Here is a 20988-nt window from a genome sequence, read left to right as displayed (position 1 = left end):
GAATACTCAAAGTTCATAATCAATGCATACTTCCCTGGTGAAAAGAACTGCTAATGTATAACATTCTTGATTTCTAGCTCAAAATAGTAGAAATCATATTTTAACCCTTCACTAAACACTGAACTGCCTGGGGACACTATCTCTGTTTAACACTGTCTTACTGAAAGAATGACCTCCATAATTCCTGATGGAAACAGACTACAGTTCTTATGGACCAATCATTTCCAAATTGTAGCTCAACTTAGTTGTTTATCATTAGGAAGTATTTTGATTGCTTTTTATACCCAACATTTAAAATGCTATTAAAGCAAGACTGATATAAAAATCACCTTTGACCCTAGATAAATATTTTATTTTTCCTATAACCAAAAATGCACTCTGACCTATCATTAATGTTAGGAATGAGAGGTTAAAAATCATAGACACTAAGTATGAATTAAAGACTCTCCATTTTGTGAATACTATTGGTTTAAAAAGATATGAAGGGCTGGGAAGGTGGGTTAGTGATAGATCGCTTGCCTTTCATGCATGAGGTCCTGGGTTCGATTCCTCAGCACCACAAAAGCAAAAAGAAAAAAAGCTGGAAGTGACGCTGTGGCTCAAGTGGTAGAGCACTAGAATTGAGCTGAAGTGCTGAGGGACAGTGCCCAGAGTTCAGGCCCCACTACCGGACCCCTCCCCCACAAAAAAGACATCAATACTACCAATTTTTTTTCAAAATTTCTTATGATACTGAAGATTCAATTATAAACTATTAACACTTGAAAATAACTCATTTTCATGGGAGTAGAATACAAAGCACAAGATTAATCCTAATCATTTTAAAAGACCTTTATTTATACTACAAATTCATTTTTATAACTACAAATAATCTAAAAATAACTGAAGCACAGTGAGACAAAAATAATTTAACTGCATCATCAACATTCAAAGGACTGTGCTAATAGAAAACAAAATTATACTAATAATTGGGTTACCCAATTCACTTACATTCTTTTATTCTATTTCTTTTAGTTTCATAAAAACTGGCTTTTCATAAAATGATGCATAAAAAGCCTGTATACCCAGTTACATTTTCAGATCTTAACAATATTTATTTCAGAAATGTCTTTAGCTGTATAGTCAATGAACTAAAATAATAGTAAAATATTTAAATGGTTTTCAGAAATTGCAAGACTCGGTCTAGGACGTTATTTATATTGGAAAACATATTTGAAAAGCCTTATTTGTTAAAGTTGTGCTATTACTCCCACAAAAGAACTATTAATGAAGAAACCTTTGTATGTACAAACTTCAAATGCATCCACAATCTGGAGGTGACACGTGTTTTTGTTTGTTTTTTTGAACTATATATCTAACAAGCATAGCCACAATACAGATTTTCAGTCAATATGATGGGATATTCAAACCTTAAAAATACGGGGTTTATTATCTTAGTGTGAATAGATACAATCTTACAAATAAAGTTATTTTCAACAGAAATCCAGAAAGAGTTTATCCACCTTGAGTTTCACAGAAATAACCAGAGAGTAATACCTATTTGTTCAAGTCAGTCAAAATCACTCCATGAGTATTTCTTAAAAATATAACCAATTTAAGAGGTCAAATACATATTTTGAACTGATAGTCATCTTACACCAATAACATACTACCCAATTATATGTGTATCTTTTTACCTAACATATACTAAGCGCTGAAAATGATCTCTTTTATCTAACTTAATGTTGTAAATGCTTTGATTATGATGATGTTAGTAACAAATAAAATGTACAGAAGGATGGTTCAACTGAAATGACAGGACAGAACACTGATAAATAAAAACATTTCAACACAGCTCTTTTCAGTCTCATTCTGTTCATATTGGCAAGCAACATTGCAACAGCACACACACACATACACACACACTTAAACACACATGTGTGCACATGTACACATATACACACATGCCAAATTCAGGGTTTATTGTACAAAAAAGTTCAAATAAAGTAGTAGTAGTAGATGTAGGTGATTTATAACCTTAGACAATCTATTTAAATCTCTTCAAAATTCTCCCGTACCCTAAACTGCCCTCTTTGAACAGCTTTGTTTACTTTTCCCAAGACTGCCCTCCATTAACTGTTTAAAATTTTGTGAGGTCATATATATACTTTCTAGAGATTGCTGTTTGTTTGTAATTTTTGTGTGTTTTTGTTTGTAGTTGTGTTTTTAACTGAATTTCAAAAGGTTGTGCAAGTGTGTTACAATTAAATATGTCCATCTAATTGTCCAATGCTCTTGGATCAGAGTCACTCCTATCATTGTCAACCAAACCTTTCTCCATGATTTATTTCAGATTTATTACTTCCTTTATTACATGTGTACATTGAGTATTCTAGCTGTACTTGCCCCTTGTTCCATTTTTCATTCATTCTATGTCTTTACTATTATTCCTTTCTGGTTTCAACTTCCTGATATTCATTCTATTAAACTGTCTGTTAATACTTTGAAAGGTTTATATACATTTCATGGAGTTTCAATCCTACATATACTTAAACTGATGTCAGCATATACTTCCATAATTCATTCATCTGTAATTACAATTTGCAAGACGGGAGACGTGAAGCATCTAAACATGATTTTATTCTCATCTTTTTGGAAGATTAATCTTTAGTCAACAAGAAAGTTTAAAAATCGCTTAGAATTTATAGCTAACTACCAGTTTTTATAAATGGCTTTGTGCAATGGTTGTGATTATTTTATTTTACATAGGATATTTTCTACTACCTATAAGTTTTGGAAAAAGAAGAAAACTAAAATTTACTACTATAGAGGAATATGATAGAAATAGAAGATAGATTTTAGGTTTGTCACATCTCTGATCAGTACCCATATTCAAGACTTAAAGTCATATTTATTACTATGTTAGACAGATAGGGAAAATATATGATAAGGCAACACATGATAAGGCAACTATTAGTGACTTTTTAAAATGTACCTTCTTATGTGATGAAATTTACTTTATTAGCTAATATTTGGGTTTGAATTATGGGAGGCTGATCTATTTAACACATTTCTGGAAGGCACCTACTGAACAACGCAAATGGTGGGAGATACTATTTCTACACTTTAATTAATGATTGAACTTATTTTGCATTAGTGCTGGGTAAATAAATCAACTCTATTGTAACTTGATTCCTACACTTGAAAAACTTTTAATGTCACTATCATCTACTTGTCAAGTGTTATTTTGGTGAATATGATTCTAGAAAGTTTATTTGAAAAGGAATATACTTGAAGGAGATTAAATGTAGGTTATCATTGGTTTGAGAATGACAACATTTTTATACTACAGAACCAAGTTTTACTGAAGTACCAGTGTTTTGAAGCACTAGGGTCTTCTCAATTAGTTTTTTTAAATTATATTTGACATCTAAGTCAAGTTTTCCTAGCCTTGGTAGAACAATTATGGATCTATCATTCCAGGAAATTTTTTGGCCTACTTATGCTGGATTGAAATCTTTCATTCATCATTAGCAGAGAGGTATTAAAAATAATCTTGTGACATTTGTGATTTTGTTTACTAATATGGGCTTGTCATCTGTAAATTGAAAGTTTGAACTACAGTACTTTCACTCATATTTTGTGATCTCCTCTTTCATTTGAAGTTGCCTTAAATTTCACAATTGCTTGCTGCTAATTACTGCAAGGAATTGGGGCCCTGAAATATTCTAGGAAATGAAAAATTGAGATGGGTCTTCAATTACTTTCTGTTAGCATTTTGGATGGGCCAAGGTTAGAAGACTTGCCATTGTTATCTGATGATGCAGATAACCTGGGACCTGGTATCCTCGGACCCGTGGGTACTGTAGAAGAATAATAGCTTTTAGGCATAATATGGAGAAAAACACTTTGGGACCAGCGAGTTAATACAATAAACACAGCAGCAGTGTAAAATCTCTTCTAGATTAGAGGAAAACAATACTGTTTTTTTTTTTACTATGTGAATTCAGAAGACCAAGAACACGTAGAAGGTATCACAAGTTTATACCAAAGACATTGCATTGATACTTTTTATATTCGAATATATATTCTAAACCTAATTATTTATGTTCCAATCTATTTATGGGAATAAATTTCAATTTATTTGTCAAATTATAAATTAATTCTAGTAAGATTTACTGTGTGAAATTTAAGATCAGCACATATAAATATAAAATATATAAGTATATATAATATAAGAAATTGTTATGCATTGTTCTGTTGTGGTTAGGGTATCAAAGGCAAATCTGTTTTAAAGTATTATTCCATTATCTCTACCTCAGTTTTTGGTAGAGTTAGACCTAAAGCTTTACAATTTGTAAATGTAAAGCCTGGAGGCAAGAGGAAACACTTTGATTTAAACATTACCAATTTAAGGCCTAATATCGAGGAGAAATATATAGACTTCTCCAGGAGCTATGAAAATATTTGGTGATGGAAAGTCAGTAGTGTAAGTTCCTGCCTGGTTGTATGGTAGACAGGCCAGGATATTAAGTAAACATGCATATGAACAACATTTTCACCTTCTTGGCTTTAACTACTTTTGAAATAATAGGTAAAATAAATATTATATATATATATATTGTTGTTTGGGTCCAGTCATGGGGCCTGAAATCTGGGCCTGGGCCCTGTCCCTCAGCTCTTCAGCTCAAGGCTAGTGCTCTACCACTTGAGCCACTGCACCACTTCCGGTCCGGCTTTTTTCTTTTTCCTTATGTGGTGCTGAGGAATCAAACCCAGGGCTTCAGACATGCAAGGCATGCACTGAGCCAACTTCCCAGCCCAAACAATTATATTTTGATAAAATACCTTCTATTCTGAACAGTTCGGTCTGAAGTGTTCATCTCTCTATGATCCCTTGTAACTAAGATTAGTTTTGTTCCAGTAAGACAATCTATGCTGTCAGTGTAAGATATTCTGGTTGGTCTGTTCCTACATGGAAGAAGGGTAAGGGTCAGGAAGACATTTGTGCCACAGAGACCTCATTTAGGAAATTTTAAGCTGCAGAAGTTTAGAAGTGGATCTTAACCAAGGCTTACTTTGAATCCATTAGCTCCACAAAGATAACTCAGTTGATAAATAAGTACTTGAAAAGCCATCACCTTTGGACTTAGCTGTAAAGGCTTCAAAATATGATCAAATTTAAAATGAAAATGACAAAATAGTTATTGACAAAAAATTGCAAATGTGAGTAATCGACCAAACAATATAATTTTTTTCCACTATAGACAGAAATTTAGAGAAATAAGATCAATAGCATTTTTAGGAACAATAAGGGTTCCTTGTTACAAATAGGCAACCATGAATATGTGCCTGTATAAAGATTGCATCAATAACTACTTAAATTTAGAGGTTACTACATGCTTCAGCAGCAGGTCTACCCAAATTACAACAATACAGAGATTAAAATAGTACTTGCACAAGGATGGTATGAAAATTTGTGAAGTATTCCATATTTTTCATTCTTCAAATGCAAGAAATGAAAAACAGTTGTTAAAAAGTTGATTACAAAAATACAAGTGTAACAATACATGTAATTCATAGAATTAAAGGTTAGTTTGACATCAGTGTATTAAATCTTCACCTTAGAAAGGCCCTTACATAGCATAACCTTTATAAAACTTGAAATTAGATAACATTGTCATTTTATCCCAAAGAAATAAAATTTAAACCATGCTCATAGGGGCTTCCGGGAAGATAGTGGAGGAGAAGCTGAAGGCTAAACAAGCTCTCGCATAGAAAGCAGTTTTAGAGTTCCAGTGAACAGTCCTAAGCCAGAGAATCACACCAAGTGTGCCATCACAGTACACAGAGTTAGGCCAGAGAGGGAAAATCCAGGCAAGGAGACAGATCTGAGCATTTGCCAGCAGCTTCGGCAGCAGCGGTGGCCATAGTCGCCATCCTGTAACACAGAGAGTCCAGGACAAAGGAGCCACATGCGGTTGGTGAGCAGATTCTACTCAACACCAGCAAGAACTGACAAGGAGCAGACATCTTCATCCTGCGGTTCACAGACCAGAGACGACCCAGAAACCAAGACTCGGTGAAAGTAGAAGCTTAACGTCCTCACTCCTTCTCAGGGAGCAGAGGAGAGAAGGCCACCCCTCCCCCCCACAACCGGACATCTCCATCTTGGATACTGACAAAGCTCAGTGGAGCTGCTAGCTCCAACTAAGGCCTTGGAAGAAAACTAGAGTCATTTAGCAGGTCACAAGAACCTAAATTGACCTGCCAGACTCAGCTTCACCCCGGGAAATGTCACCCAGCTCAGGCGCAAGCCCCAGGAATGGCTTTCTTCACTGGGTAATCAGAGCCAGAGGCTGCCCCTCCCTTAAGCAGCCTTGACAATCAATTGAAATTCAGTAAACATAAACCCAGAGAGTGGCTCCAGCCTGGGCTCGTGAGTTTCTAACAAGCTAGCCCTCAGGAAAAGCTAATGTTTGCTGAAAAGCCTCAACTCTACCCAGAACCTAGCCTCATCACAGCATCTCCAAACGAGGAAAAAGCCATCTCCCTCTTTGTGATAATCAAAGCAGATCCCCCTCCCATTAAAGTAACCTGAGAGGAGGATCACAAAATCCTGGGTAAAGCAGAGCATTTTTTGGCCTGTTCAAACTTACTTAAGAAACCAACCAAGCCACAGGAAAATCAAACACAACAAGCAGATCAGAGACTCCAACAAGAGGCTGGTTACAGACACAAGGGAGATACAGGATTTTTCCCACCACTCCCAAAAAAATCAAAATATTTCTTCTTTTTTTTGTACATTTTATAAAAAAAATTTTCTAAAACTTTTTTTTAATTTTTAATTTTTACCTTTTTTGAAAAAAAATGTTTCCTAGTAACTTTTTTTCCCTCTTATACTTCTTATTTTAGGGGTATATTTGTGTGCGCGTTTTTCTTTCTTTTTTCTTCTTTAAATTTGTTTTTTTGTTTTTTGTTTTGCTCTACTGAACTTCTGATCTTTTTTTCTTTCTTTCTTATCCTTTTCACCTTTTCTTCTCTTTCATTCTTTTTTATGTGACTTAATTATTTTTCTACACATCCTCAGATATACCCATAGTCGATTATTAGACCTTCTCCTCCATTGTGTACACACTTAATCCACAAATTTATTACTCAGTTCAAAACCTCTTAGACTTAAATTCCTTGATAGCAGTACTACCTCTTTATACCTATATAATATTTTAGTTATTTTTATTTTTAAGTTTTTCACATCTCCTTTATATCCCTCCTCTTCTGCATTATATGCATGTTCTTCTCTCAATATTTCGTTTTCGTATCTACATAATATTTTAATTTTTACTTTTCTATTTTTTCTGGTCTCTTTTTTTCCCCTTTCTCTTTCTTCTTTTTTTTTCTCTCTCTACTTTCATCCTATTCAACCTATTTCCTGTTTTGAGATTAGGACTTAGTTAACTCTCCCTGTGCCTTCCCACATCTCTCTATTCCTATTTTTTACCCACATCTCTCCCTAAACCTAATAATTTCTGGCTTGCCAAATTTGCATTTGCGGTTTGTAGTCCATTAATATATAGTTGTTTGACGTTGAATAGATGTATCCATTGAACGAGATTGTATCTGCAGACTATTGACTGTGCAAATACAGACTTTGGTTGATGCTTGCCTTAAGTTAGAGTTCTAGCACAAAACTGGTGTTTCATTCATCCCAAATGGGCAGAACAAACCTGAAAAACACAGGAAAAATGGCAAGTCCGGGTATCTCAACTCCCACTCATGGTAATGAGGGGACAGAACAGATAATGAATAATCCAGAGGAGAGAAAAGATTAATCACCTATAAAGGGAAACCAATTAGAATCACCTCAGATTTCTCAGCAGAGACAATCAAAGCACGAAGAGCCTGGAATGATGTATGTCATGCCCTAAAGACAAACAACTATCAACCAAGAATACTGTACCCAGCTAAATTCTCCTTCATAACTGAAGACCAAATAACAACCTTCCATAGCCAAGAAAAATTGAAACAATACATCTCCACCAAACCAGCCCTACAAAAGATTCTTAAAGATGTCCTACATATAGAAAACTAACAAGACCACAATAAAGGCCAAGAAAATGCACCCAAACTGAGAATCCAAGAAGATAGGAAGAACCCAGTTTACATAGACCCCAAGAAGGTAGATAACATGGCTAGAACTCCCAAATACCTCTCAGTCCTATCTCTCAACATTAACGGACTTAATTCTCCAATTAAGTGACATAGACTGTCTAGTAGGACTAAAAAGCAAGATCCTTCTATCTGTTGCCTTCAGGAGTCACATCTTGCTGGTAAACACAAAAATATATTCAATGTTAAAAGCTGGAACAAAATCTACCAAGCAAATGGCCCCCATAAACAGGCAGGAGTTGCAATCCTAATATCAGATAAAATAAACTTCCAATTAAAATTTGTGAGAAGAGATAAACAAGAGGTAAAGAAGGTCGCTACATATTAATTTTAAATATCTATTCGAAAAACAATGGAGCACCCAAATTTATCCAAGAAACACTACTTTCCCTCAAATCCCACAGAGATCCAAAGACAATAATTGTTGGGGATTTTAACACACCACTCTCCCCACTAGATAGATCAAGTCGGAAAAACTCAACAGAGAAACGGCAGATCTAAACAACTGCATAGATCAAGTATATTTAACAGACATCTATCGAATATTTCTCCCAGCAGCATCAAAATACAAGTTTTTCTGAGCAGCACATGGAACATTTTCTAAAATAGACCACATTTTAGGCCACAATGCAAACTTGTCCAAATTCAGAAACGTTGAAGTTATACCTTGCATTCTCTATGACTACAAGGGAAAAAAATTAGAACGCAACACCAAAAGCCACCAAAGAAAGTCCTGTAACACATGGAGGCTGAAGAACACACTGTTGAATAATGAGTGGATCATGGAAGATATTAGAAAGAAAATCCAAATGTTCATGCTATTCAACAAAAATGAGCACACAAATTACCATTTCATCTGGGACACAGCAAAGGCAGTACTCAGAGGCAAATTTATACCTCTGAGCTCCTACATCAACAAATTGGAGAGATCTGAAACCAACAATTTAATGAGATATCTGAACCTCCTTGAAAAAGAGCAGCAAGATATACCCCAATATAATAGATGGAAAGAAATAATTATTTTAATTAATTAATTAATTAAAATTAAAATTAAATCAATATTAAATGAATTAGAATTCCAAAAAACTATTGGAAAAAATAAAAAAAAACAAAGAGTTCGTTGTTCGAAATAATTAAGAAAATTGACAGGCCCTTCACAAATCTTACCAGAAAAAGAAGAGAACACACCCAAATAAATAAACTCAGAAATGAGAATGGAAACATCACCACAGAAACAACCAAGATTCAGGACATTATAAGGGAATACTTCTCAAAACTTTATGCTAATAAGTTTGAGAACTTGGTAGAAATGGACCTTTTCCTAGCAAATATTGACATGCCAATACTAAAGCAAGATGAGTTAAACCATCTTAACAGGCTCATATCAAGCATTGAAATAGAAACAGCAATACGAGACCTCCCATATAAGAAAAGTCCAGGTCCAGATGGTTTACAGCAGAATTCTACAAGACCATTAAAAGCAGAGCTCACAGCAATACTACTCCAAACCTTCAGTGAAATTGAACGAGAAAGTTCACTACCGTACACATTCTATAAAGCCATCATAACTCTCATCCCAAAATCAGGCAGGGAATAATCAAAGAAAGAGAACTATAGACCCATTTCTTTGAGGAACATTGATGCAAAACTTCTCAACAAAATTTTGGCCAATCGTCTTCAACAATGTATCCAGAAAATCATAAACCACAATCAAACAGGATTCATTTCAGGGATGCAAAGCTGGGTCAATATTCCCAAATCAATTAATATAATTCATCACATCAACAGGAGCAAGGATAAGAACCACATGGTTATCTCAATATATGCAGAAAAAGCATTTGACAAGATACAACACCCCTTTATGTTGAAGGTTCTGGAAAAATTAGGAATTATGGAACATTCCTCAATATAATAAAGGCTATATATTACAAACCTACAGCCAGCATTATACTTAATGGTGAAAAACTAAAGCCATTTCCTCTTAACTCAGGAACAAGACAAGGATGTCCACTATCACCACTTCTCTTCAATCTAGTATTAGAATTCCTGTCTACAGCAATAAGACAAGATGCAAACAAAGGTGATACAAATAGAGAAAAAAGAAATAAAACTCCCCCTCTTTGCAGATGACATGATCCTGTATTTAAAGAATCCCATAGACTCCACTCCCAAATAATCAAGTTGATTCAAAACTTTGGCAAAGTAGCGGGGTATAAAATTAACCCCCCAAAATCAATGGCTTTTCTGTATGCCAACAATGAGAAAAGTGTGTCTGAAATTAGGAAAACAACTCCATTTGTAATAGCACCACAAAAAATAAAATACCTAGGAATTAACTTAACCAAAGAAGTGAAGGACCTTTATGATCAAAACTGTAAAAACTTGAAAAAGGAAATCAAAACAGAACTTAGAAAATGGGAAAAACTCCCATGCTCTTGAACTTGGAAAGATCAACATTGTGAAAATGGCAATACTTCCCAAGGCTATCTACAAATTCAACACGATACCTATCAAAATTCCAACCTCATTCTTCAAGGAAATACAAGAGGCAATCCAAAAATTCATATGGAACAATAAAAGACCCCAAATAGCAAAAACGCTCCTGAACAGAAAGAACACTGCTGGAGGAATATCAATACTAAATTTCAAACTATACTACAAAGCCATAGTAATCAAAACAGCATGGTAGTAGCACAAGAACAGACTTCAGGACCAATGGAATAGAATTGAACACCCAGAAATGAACCTACAGACCTATAGCCATCTAATCTTCTATAAGGGAGCAAAAAAAATAGAATGGAAGAAAGACAGCCTTTTCAGTAAATAGTGCTAGCAAAATTGGTTAACTACTTGTAAAAATTAAAGCTAGATCCTTATATATCACCCTGCACCAGAAGCAACTCCCAATGGATCAAAGACCTCGGAGACAAAGCAGACACTCTGAAAACATTACAGGATGGAATAGGAGAAACCCTAGGTCTCCTTGGCGCAGGCCGAAATTTTTTTAATAGAGACCCAGAAAGGCAACAAATCAAAGAAAGTTTGGACAAATGGGATTGCATGAAGTTGTAGAGCTTCTGCATCGAAAAGGACATAGCTAGCAAGATCAAAAGAAATCCCACAGATTGGGAGAAGATCTTCACTAGCCAAACAACGGACAAAGGTCTCATATCTAACATATACTTGGAATTCAAAAAGTCAAACCACCCAACAACAAATCGTCAAAGAAACAACTGCCCAATTAATAAGTAGGCTAAAGACTTAAAGAGAAACTTCTCTGAAGAAGAAAGAAGGATGGCCAATAGACACATGAAGAAATGCTAAACCTCCCTAGCCATAAAAGAAATGCAAATCAAAACAACATTAAGATACCACCTCACCCCAGTTAGAATGGCAAAAATCAAGAACTCTAAAAACAACAGATGCTGGAGGGTATGTTGGTGGGAGTCTAAATTTGTTCAACCACTTTGGAAAGTAGTATGGAAGTTCCTCAAAAGACTCTTCATTGAGCTCCCCTATGACCCAGCAATCCCACTTTTGGGCATTTACCCAAATGTTTACAAACAAGACCACACTAAAGCTACCAGCACAACTATGTTTATTGCAACATTGTTTATCATAGCTAAGATATGGAACCAACCCAGATGCCCCTCAGTAGATGAATGGATCAAGAAAATGTGGTATATATACACAATGGAATTCTATGCCTCCATCAGAAAGAATGACATTGCCACATTTGTAAGGAAATGGAAAGACTTGGAAAAAATTATATTAAGTGAAGTAAGCCAAGCCCAAAGAAACATTGGTCCCATGGTTTTCCTTATTTGCAATATCTAGTACATGTCTAAGTCAAGCAGAAAAGATCAGATAAGGTGATATTAGGGAAATGAACCCTAAGATATGCATTCGATTGTTTTTTTTCTTTCATGCGATTGTTTCTTAATCATTTATAAGATTATTTCTTTGTTGCTTTTTATGTCCCTCCCCCACAGTATAACCCCTGCTTTCACTGTATTTGATGTCGGTGTAATTTGTGGAGGGGAAGGTGAAAAACAAATCGTTTAAATAAGGATACAGGTAGACCCGTTGCAACAATGAGAAGTACAAGTTGTTATTTAGAAAACGAAATTTACAACTTTGGTGGGGGGGGGAGGGGAAGATAAGAGGGGAAGGAGGGGGGAGGATGGGAAGGGATGGGACGGGGAATAAAACATGTTTTCTTTTCTTTCATGTGGTTGTTTCTAACACATTTATAAGATGATTTGTTTGTTGCTTTGTATGTCCCTACCCCACGGTCTAACCCCTGCTTTCACTGTATTTGATGTTGGGATAATTTGTGGAAGGGAAGAGAAAAAAACAAATCATTTAAATAGGGATACAGGTGGACCTTTGCAACAATGATATGTACAAGTCATTATGTTGAAAAATGAACTTTACAACTTTGGCCTGGTAGAAGGTACTCAAGGGTAGGTGGTAGGGGGAGAGTTGGTGGAGGTGAGGGTTTGGGGGTGCGAGATAGGAAGGGATGGGAAGGGGAAACAAAGGAGGAGGCAACAATTCTTAATAAGAAATGTACTCATTATCTTGCCCAAGTAATTGTAACCCCTTTGTATGGTATTTTCACAATAAAAAAAATCGTAATTTAAAAAAAAAAATAAAAAATAAATATAAAATAATTAAAAAAGAAATAAAAGAATATAAGGACCTTAAGAAAAGGAATCTTAAACATTTTCTATATGGAATGTAATCTGAAAGGACACATTTATTAATGAACATATATATTATAAAACATTGTAGACTTCAAAGTACTATATCTAGAAGACAATGAAATAGATTATGGACTTTATACAAACATAGATACCTTTTGTAGACAAGCAACAGGAATATCTTTAGTTTCTATACTATTCATTTCAACCGATAAGTTAAAATTAAAAAAAATCACAAACTCTGCAGAAATCATTATAGATGCATACAAACAACTCTTGAATATATTTTGACATCAAAGTCAGGCAATTCACGTGGAAGAATACTATAGAATCCATCAATTTTTTAATTAAGATATTGCTGTTGCTTTGATTATGAAAATATTTTGTAGGGACACAAAGGATGGACTGGCACTTTTGAAATTTAAGAAACTTAACCAAACCATTTCTACATAGGAGAACAATTTGTACAGCCATCCACAACTTCAAGGAGGTAGTAATACATACTTATCCTTTTGGTAATATCAAATGCAGTTTCTTCCAAGTTGTTCTTCAGGCCCCGTTTGATATTATGGTTCAACAGAAGGAGATACAGCATATCTTTGCTATTTCTATTTCCAGCAGCAAGATGCAAGGGTGTCAAGAGGCCTTTAGTTTGGGGATTGGTATCTGCATCATGATGAAGTAAGAAAGAATCCATTCTGGTGTTATTCCACATATAAGCACTGTGCAGGGGTGCCAAGCCATTCAGAGTTATTGCATGAATATCTGCCTTGAGCTACCAACTCATGGACAATGTCTAAATGTCCACTCTAGGCTTCCCGATGAAGAGGGGTATACTTACCTCATCCCTAGTATACATATGAGTGGCCTTTTTGGAAAGTAGTCTCGGCACTGTAGTAAGCCGATTAATTTCGGCATACCAAAGAAGAAATTTGCATGGATTCTTCTCCATTATTTTCTTGCAATTGATACCATTCCTCACGTTTTTATCTTGTTCCTTGTCTTCATCAGAATTGCCTAACCAGAGACTATGGGTACCAGTGGGAATGAAGTGTCTATGTATTTCCCCAATAGCTGACATTGGTTGAACTGGTCAGAAAAATCCGGTGAATTTTCTGCATATGTTTTTTCACCATGATTTATTTTCTCTTTTTCCATTTTTACTATTCTAAATTATTCTAACTGGAGATTAGTGAATTGATAGAGAGCAGAAGAAAGATTTTCCTCCCTATTCAAATGCACAGACTGAAAATATGGACCAGTGGTGTCTTCATGTGCAGCTTATTCTAAGAAGGAGAAAATAGGAAACAATGCCTTCTGCGTAAATGATTTGGGAAATACCATGATATAGTGTAAGAGAACTTACTATTCAATATATGAGCTTTAAGAACTTTCTAATAGTTCCATTATTTATTGGTACCCAACATTAGAAAAAAATGTATAATACAGTAGTAAAATAGAAGTCCTTTGCATGACTACTTAAATTCCTTTTTTTAAAAGACACTTGGTTTCATCTAAAAAAGTAGGCCTATCTATTGTCCTCAAGTGATATTGGTGATTGAAGATGCTTAATAAGTCAAAATGTATTAGTATTCCTTTGATATCAATTAAATTTCATTTTTCTTCTTGGAGAATATAGTGATCAAAGCAATAGTTCAGAATCAGCAAGCAATAGTTCAGCATCATGCTTCCAGTGCAAGTGGATCACCAGTAAGTAATCCTCGATACCATTTTCCACAAAAGTTTTTCACAAATACAATCTGCCTGCCTTCTCTAGCTGCTTTCCTAGCCTGGACCTGTTCTTTCATTGTGCAGGAAAAGTATGATTCAACTGATTTCAGTCATTTTTGTTCTTATAATTATCAAGGATTTAGATTATTTTTTTAAAAAATTAGTTGTGGGGCCTGAACTATGGGCTTCGGCACTGTTCTTGAGCTCTTCAAATCAAGGCAAGCGCTCTACCACTTGAGCCACAGAATCACTTCTATGGTTCTGTTTATGTGGTGCTGATTTGGGAAATGGCAGAGCAGAAAGTGAAATGATGCAACCAAAAATATAAAAGCAAAATAAATTAGGACAATTATGGAGCAACCATATTGTCTATGAGAATCATGAAAGAGAGATACAGATGTGCATTGACCTATCTAGACACAAAATCAATGCTTCTGATCTATTTACAAAGCAAACAATTTTATTTTTTATTTGTTAAAAAGATGGAAAGATAATTTATGTATTTACTTGAAATTAGTACATACATTTTTAGTCGCCTACATAAAGAGACATAGCTCTGACCAAATTACAGACAAAATCTTAATCCTTGGTCTGGGAAGGTGGCTAAGTGCTTTTTTTGTAGCTTAGTACAGTACGGATACTGCTTGCCAAAAAGGCCACTCATATGAATACTAAGGGTGAGGATGAGTATACCCCTCTTTATCGGGAAGCCTAGAGTGGACACTTAGACATTGTCCATGAGTTAGTAGCTCAAGGCAGATATTCTGCAGTAAATCTGAATGGCTGAACACCCCTGCACAGTGCTTATATGTGAAAAATATTGCAGCACACACACACACACACACACACACACACACACACACACACACACACATCATCATCATCATCATCAGATATCTTCTTAAGTATTTTTTGTGTATGGTCTTAAGAAGAAATTTACATTACTAACTTGAATTTCTGACAGAACAATATAATCACTGTACATCTTGCTTCTATACTCTCAATATTAAATTGCTATCTAAGTATGTGCAATAGATAAGTATAGGAAAAAGTAGGAGCCACACTGGTGGCTCATGTCTTTATTCCTAGCTAATCAGAAAGACAAAATCTGATGATTGTGGTTTGAAACCAGGCAAAGAAAAATAGTCCATTAGATTCTGGTTTGAAAGTAACCAGCAAAAGTCCATTAGATTCTGGTTTGAAAGTAACCAGCAAAAGCTAGAAATGGAGCTGTCTTACAAGCAGTAAAATGCTAGCCTTGAGAAAACTAAAACAAAAAAATAACAAATTCTGGGACAGAGCTAGGCCCTGAGTTCAAGCTCTAGTAGTAGTATTTAACTCATGAAGGAATGAATTAATTAATTACCTAAAATAAAATAAGTGGTCACTTGTGGTGTGGCGGTAAAATGTAACAACCCTGGTGACTGGAATATGTATTATTTTGTAATAAGGCAAATTATCATTTGTCCTAATCACTACTACTTTATTTGAACTTTTTTGTACAATAAACCCTGAATTTGGCATGCGTGTATATGTGTACATGTGCACACATGTGTGTTTAAGTGTGTGTGTATGTGTGTGTGTGCTGTTGCAATGTTGCTTGCCAATATGAACAGAATGAGACTGAAAAGAGCTGTGTTGAAATGTTTTTATTTATCAGTGTTCTGTCCTGTCATTTCAGTTGAACCATCCTTCTGTACATTTTATTTGTTACTAACATCATCATAATCAAAGCATTTACAACATTAAGTTAGATAAAAGAGATCATTTTCAGCGCTTAGTATATGTTAGGTAAAAAGATACACATATAATTGGGTAGTATGTTATTGGTGTAAGATGACTATCAGTTCAAAATATGTATTTGACCTCTTAAATTGGTTATATTTTTAAGAAATACTCATGGAGTGATTTTGACTGACTTGAACAAATAGGTATTACTCTGGTTATTTCTGTGAAACTCAAGGTGGATAAACTCTTTCTGGATTTCTGTTGAAAATAACTTTATTTGTAAGATTGTATCTATTCACACTAAGATAATAAACCCCGTATTTTTAAGGTTTGAATATCCCATCATATTGACTGAAAATCTGTATTGTGGCTATGCTTGTTAGATATATAGTTCAAAAAAACAAACAAAAACATGTGTCACCTCCAGATTGTGGATGCATTTGAAGTTTGTACATACAAAGGTTTCTTCATTAATAGTTCTTTTGTGGGAGTAATAGCACAACTTTAACAAATAAGGCTTTTCAAATATGTTTTCCAATATAAATAACGTCCTAGACCGAGTCTTGCAATTTCTGAAAACCATTTAAATATTTTACTATTATTTTAGTTCATTGACTATACAGCTAAAGACATTTCTGAAATAAATATTGTTAAGATCTGAAAATGTAACTGGGTATACAGGCTTTTTATGCATCATTTTATGAAAAGCCAGTTTTTATGAAACTAAAAGAAATAGAATAAAAGAATGTAAGTGAATTGGGTAACCCAATTATTAGTATAATTTTGTTTTCTATTAGCACAGTCCTTTGAATGTTGATGATGCAGTTAAATTATTTTTGTCTCACTGTGCTTCAGTTATTTTTAGATTATTTGTAGTTATAAAAATGAATTTGTAGTATAAATAAAGGTCTTTTAAAATGATTAGGATTAATCTTGTGCTTTGTATTCTACTCCCATGAAAATGAGTTATTTTCAAGTGTTAATAGTTTATAATTGAATCTTCAGTATCATAAGAAATTTTGAAAAAAAATTGGTAGTATTGATGTCTTTTTTGTGGGGGAGGGGTCCGGTAGTGGGGCCTGAACTCTGGGCACTGTCCCTCAGCACTTCAGCTCAATTCTAGTGCTCTACCACTTGAGCCACAGCGTCACTTCCAGCTTTTTTTCTTTTTGCTTTTGTGGTGCTGAGGAATCGAACCCAGGGCCTCATGCATGAAAGGCAAGCGCTCTATCACTAACCCACCTTCCCAGCCCTTCATGTCTTTTTAAACCAATAGTATTCACAAAATGGAGAGTCTTTAATTCATACTTAGTGTCTATGATTTTTAACCTCTCATTCCTAACATTAATGATAGGTCAGAGTGCATTTTTGGTTATAGGAAAAATAAAATATTTATCTAGGGTCAAAGGTGATTTTTATATCAGTCTTGCTTTAATAGCATTTTAAATGTTGGGTATAAAAAGCAATCAAAATACTTCCTAATGATAAACAACTAAGTTGAGCTACAATTTGGAAATGATTGGTCCATAAGAACTGTAGTCTGTTTCCATCAGGAATTATGGAGGTCATTCTTTCAGTAAGACAGTGTTAAACAGAGATAGTGTCCCCAGGCAGTTCAGTGTTTAGTGAAGGGTTAAAATATGATTTCTACTATTTTGAGCTAGAAATCAAGAATGTTATACATTAGCAGTTCTTTTCACCAGGGAGGTATGCATTGATTATGAACTTTGAGTATTCATATTACAGTTCCCTATTTTCTAACAAAGATAAAGTGAAATATTATGAGTGTACACAATAATTCTGAGAAATTTTCCTAGAATTTGTAGACTAAGTGCTAGTATTTTAGTCATAAAATAGAATGAGGTTAATTGATACAGTGGGAGATGAACCTCAGGCTAACACTTACCATGTGTGCAATGTTGTACTAGTAATTCTAACTCTGAAGACTTCAATATCATCATCTGAGAATTAAAAATGTAAGGAGCTCCACTTATGCAATTATTGTGAGGATTAAATTGTATAACATAGCTAAAGTACTTGGAAAAACAATCAATTAGCATTTGGCACATTCTACCTGTTATTTTATCATGTGATGAAATCTAGCATTTTTACTGTGATTTTATATGTGCAATGTGATGTATTGATATTCATTGCATTGATCACTTTTCTATCACTATGAGAAAAATACCTTCAAAGAAAATTTGAGGAAGAAACTATTATATTGACTCATGGTTTAAGAGAACGCAGTTTAAGATCAAATGTCTCCATTGTTTTTAATCATGTTTTTATTGCCTTAACTAGTTGTACACGGGAATTTCCATTCAATAAATAAGTTTTTAAAGTATAATGGATCTTTATATAACTTTTCCTACCATTCCAAATATCAACCCACTTTAATTTTTTTTAGTTTCATATTATTTCCATTGAATATAATGTCTTCACTGTTACTCCATAACTCTCTTTATTCTTTCCATTTGAATTCCCCTCACATCTTCCAAGTGATAGTTTCCTGGTATTCATTTTTTTGGGATTAAAATCCAATTTTATAAGAAATTACACGTTTTAAATATTGCTCTGAAAAATGAAAGCTTTGGTTAATACTGTTGTTTAACTTGCATAAAATTCTGGCTTCCAAATACGCGACAGAACATGGGTCCTTTGTGTGTCTGGCTCTGACTTTATTTATTTAATATATTTTTAGATCTATCCATTTCTTTGCAAATAATGTAACTGTCCACATAATGGATAGGTGCAGTACAATTGTGTATATATGACACACTCTCTCCAATCATCCTTCCGCCAAAGGGCATCTTGGCTGTTTCCATAACTTGGCTATAGTGAATAGTGCAGTAATGAAGATGGTTGTGAAAGTGATTTTACTGTAACCTTTTGGAAGAATTCATCACTATCTTTCTGGGAGCAATCCTCTAGCCAGTTTTCCAGAATAAGCACATCCTTCCCTTCATCTCCATCACAACGTATTGCAAGTTCTCAAAAACAAACTACCCCATACAGGTCTCAATAAGCTAAAACCACACTGTGCCCATATTCTTTCAATACATTTTTAATAATTACATAAATTTAGTGAGAACTTTCTATGTACTTTCCTATTGTGGGAATGAGACATAAAAACAGAGTAAAAGAAAGAAATATGCATTTTAATTAGCTATTATCATATTTAAAATCTTTTTCAGCTCTAACAGCTTCACTTATTATTTTAATCTTTATTTGATTACTTCATCTATCCCCTAAATTATAACAGGTGAGTTAAATACAGACAAAAATAAAAGTGTGGTTTGATTTTGACACTCATGTGCGAGGATGCACAATATGGGCAAATAGATGGATTGGAATTAATAGCAATTATCCATTTTGTTAAAGTAGAGATAGTTTTCCCAAACTGATTCATATTTCATTCAACAAAAAGAAACATGTAACAATTCCCTTTGTTTTCCTCCTCATTAACTTTTGTTTCCATTTTATTTTATAATCAAGGATGATTTCATATATGTACTGTAGATTCAAAAATATGTTAAACTATTTCTATCCGTATGTATTGATATATACACACACACACACACACATATATATATATATATATATATATATTACTCAGGTTAGAATGATAATTTATAACTTCTGTAACTATACAATTTACTAAATTATTAAAAACATCGATGGCTCATGCCTGGAATCCTGGTTACTCGGGAGGCTGAGATCTGATGAACATGGTTTAAAGCCATCCTGGGCAGGAAAGTCCATGAGCCTCTTATCTCCAAACAATCAACAGAAAATCAGAATTGGAACTGTGGCTCAAAGTAATAGAGTGGTAGCCTTGAGAGAAAAAGCTCAGGGACAACACCCAGGCTCTTAGTTCAAGAACTACAATCTACCCAAAAAATCTATTTAATTTACACCTGTGTAAGTAGAGTATTTCCATCACCCAAATGTACATCCATGCTCATTAGCAAGGTAACTCTGTTTTGTCTGAAGTACCACTAAACATTATCACTTAAATAGAAAGCATTGGAACGTGGGTTCATTCTATCTCTCTCATGGATTTTTCTCGATTCAAACACTCAAGTGCTACAGTTATTCCAATTATTTAAAATCGTAGCATTTTTTTCTTTAATGCCCCTAATATTACAGTTTGAATTCAGTGTCTTGTGCCCCCTAAATAGGTGTTCTTACCACTTGGTCATGTGCCCAGCCCTAAATTATCCTGATTATTTTTGAGATAGAAACTGGCTTCCTACTTGTGTATGATCTTGGCCTCAGTCCACTTTATATTATTCTTCCTGGAATTTAGAATAATAAGTGCATGGTATTATGTATAGATCTTTCTGTCTAGTCTGGGCTTTAGCCACTGTTCTCACAACAGTGCACTCCCATGTAGTCAGGATTTTCTTTTTTTTTTTTTTTAATTTAATTTAATTTTATTTGTGAACATATTGTACAGAGGAGTTACAGTTACATGGGCAGGATAATGCGTACATTTCTTACCATGCATTGCAGCCTCCTCCTTTGTTTACCCTTCACATCCCTTCCCAGCCTCCCCCCTCCCCCCCTAATCCCAATCCTTCTCCTTCCCCCCCCCCGCCCCGCCCCCCGCACCAACGTTGTAAAGCTCGTTTTGGACATGACAACTTGTACATCTCATTGAGAAAACAATTCC

At 34.6% G+C, this 20988-nt stretch overlaps 1 pseudogene; it reads left to right on the top strand.

The window, feature by feature from the left end:
• The first annotated feature begins 5378 nt into the window (after window positions 1-5378).
• On the top strand, window positions 5379-5478 carry LOC122108377 (annotated as a pseudogene).
• The last annotated feature ends 15510 nt before the right edge of the window (window positions 5479-20988 follow it).

Source organism: Dipodomys spectabilis, unplaced genomic scaffold (genome assembly GCF_019054845.1).
Source record: "Dipodomys spectabilis isolate Male_0828 unplaced genomic scaffold, ASM1905484v1 ptg000058l, whole genome shotgun sequence".
Taxonomy (NCBI): Eukaryota; Metazoa; Chordata; class Mammalia; order Rodentia; family Heteromyidae; genus Dipodomys; species Dipodomys spectabilis.
Note: the sequence above shows the minus strand (reverse complement) of the source record. Positions and strands in the feature narration are given on the sequence as shown.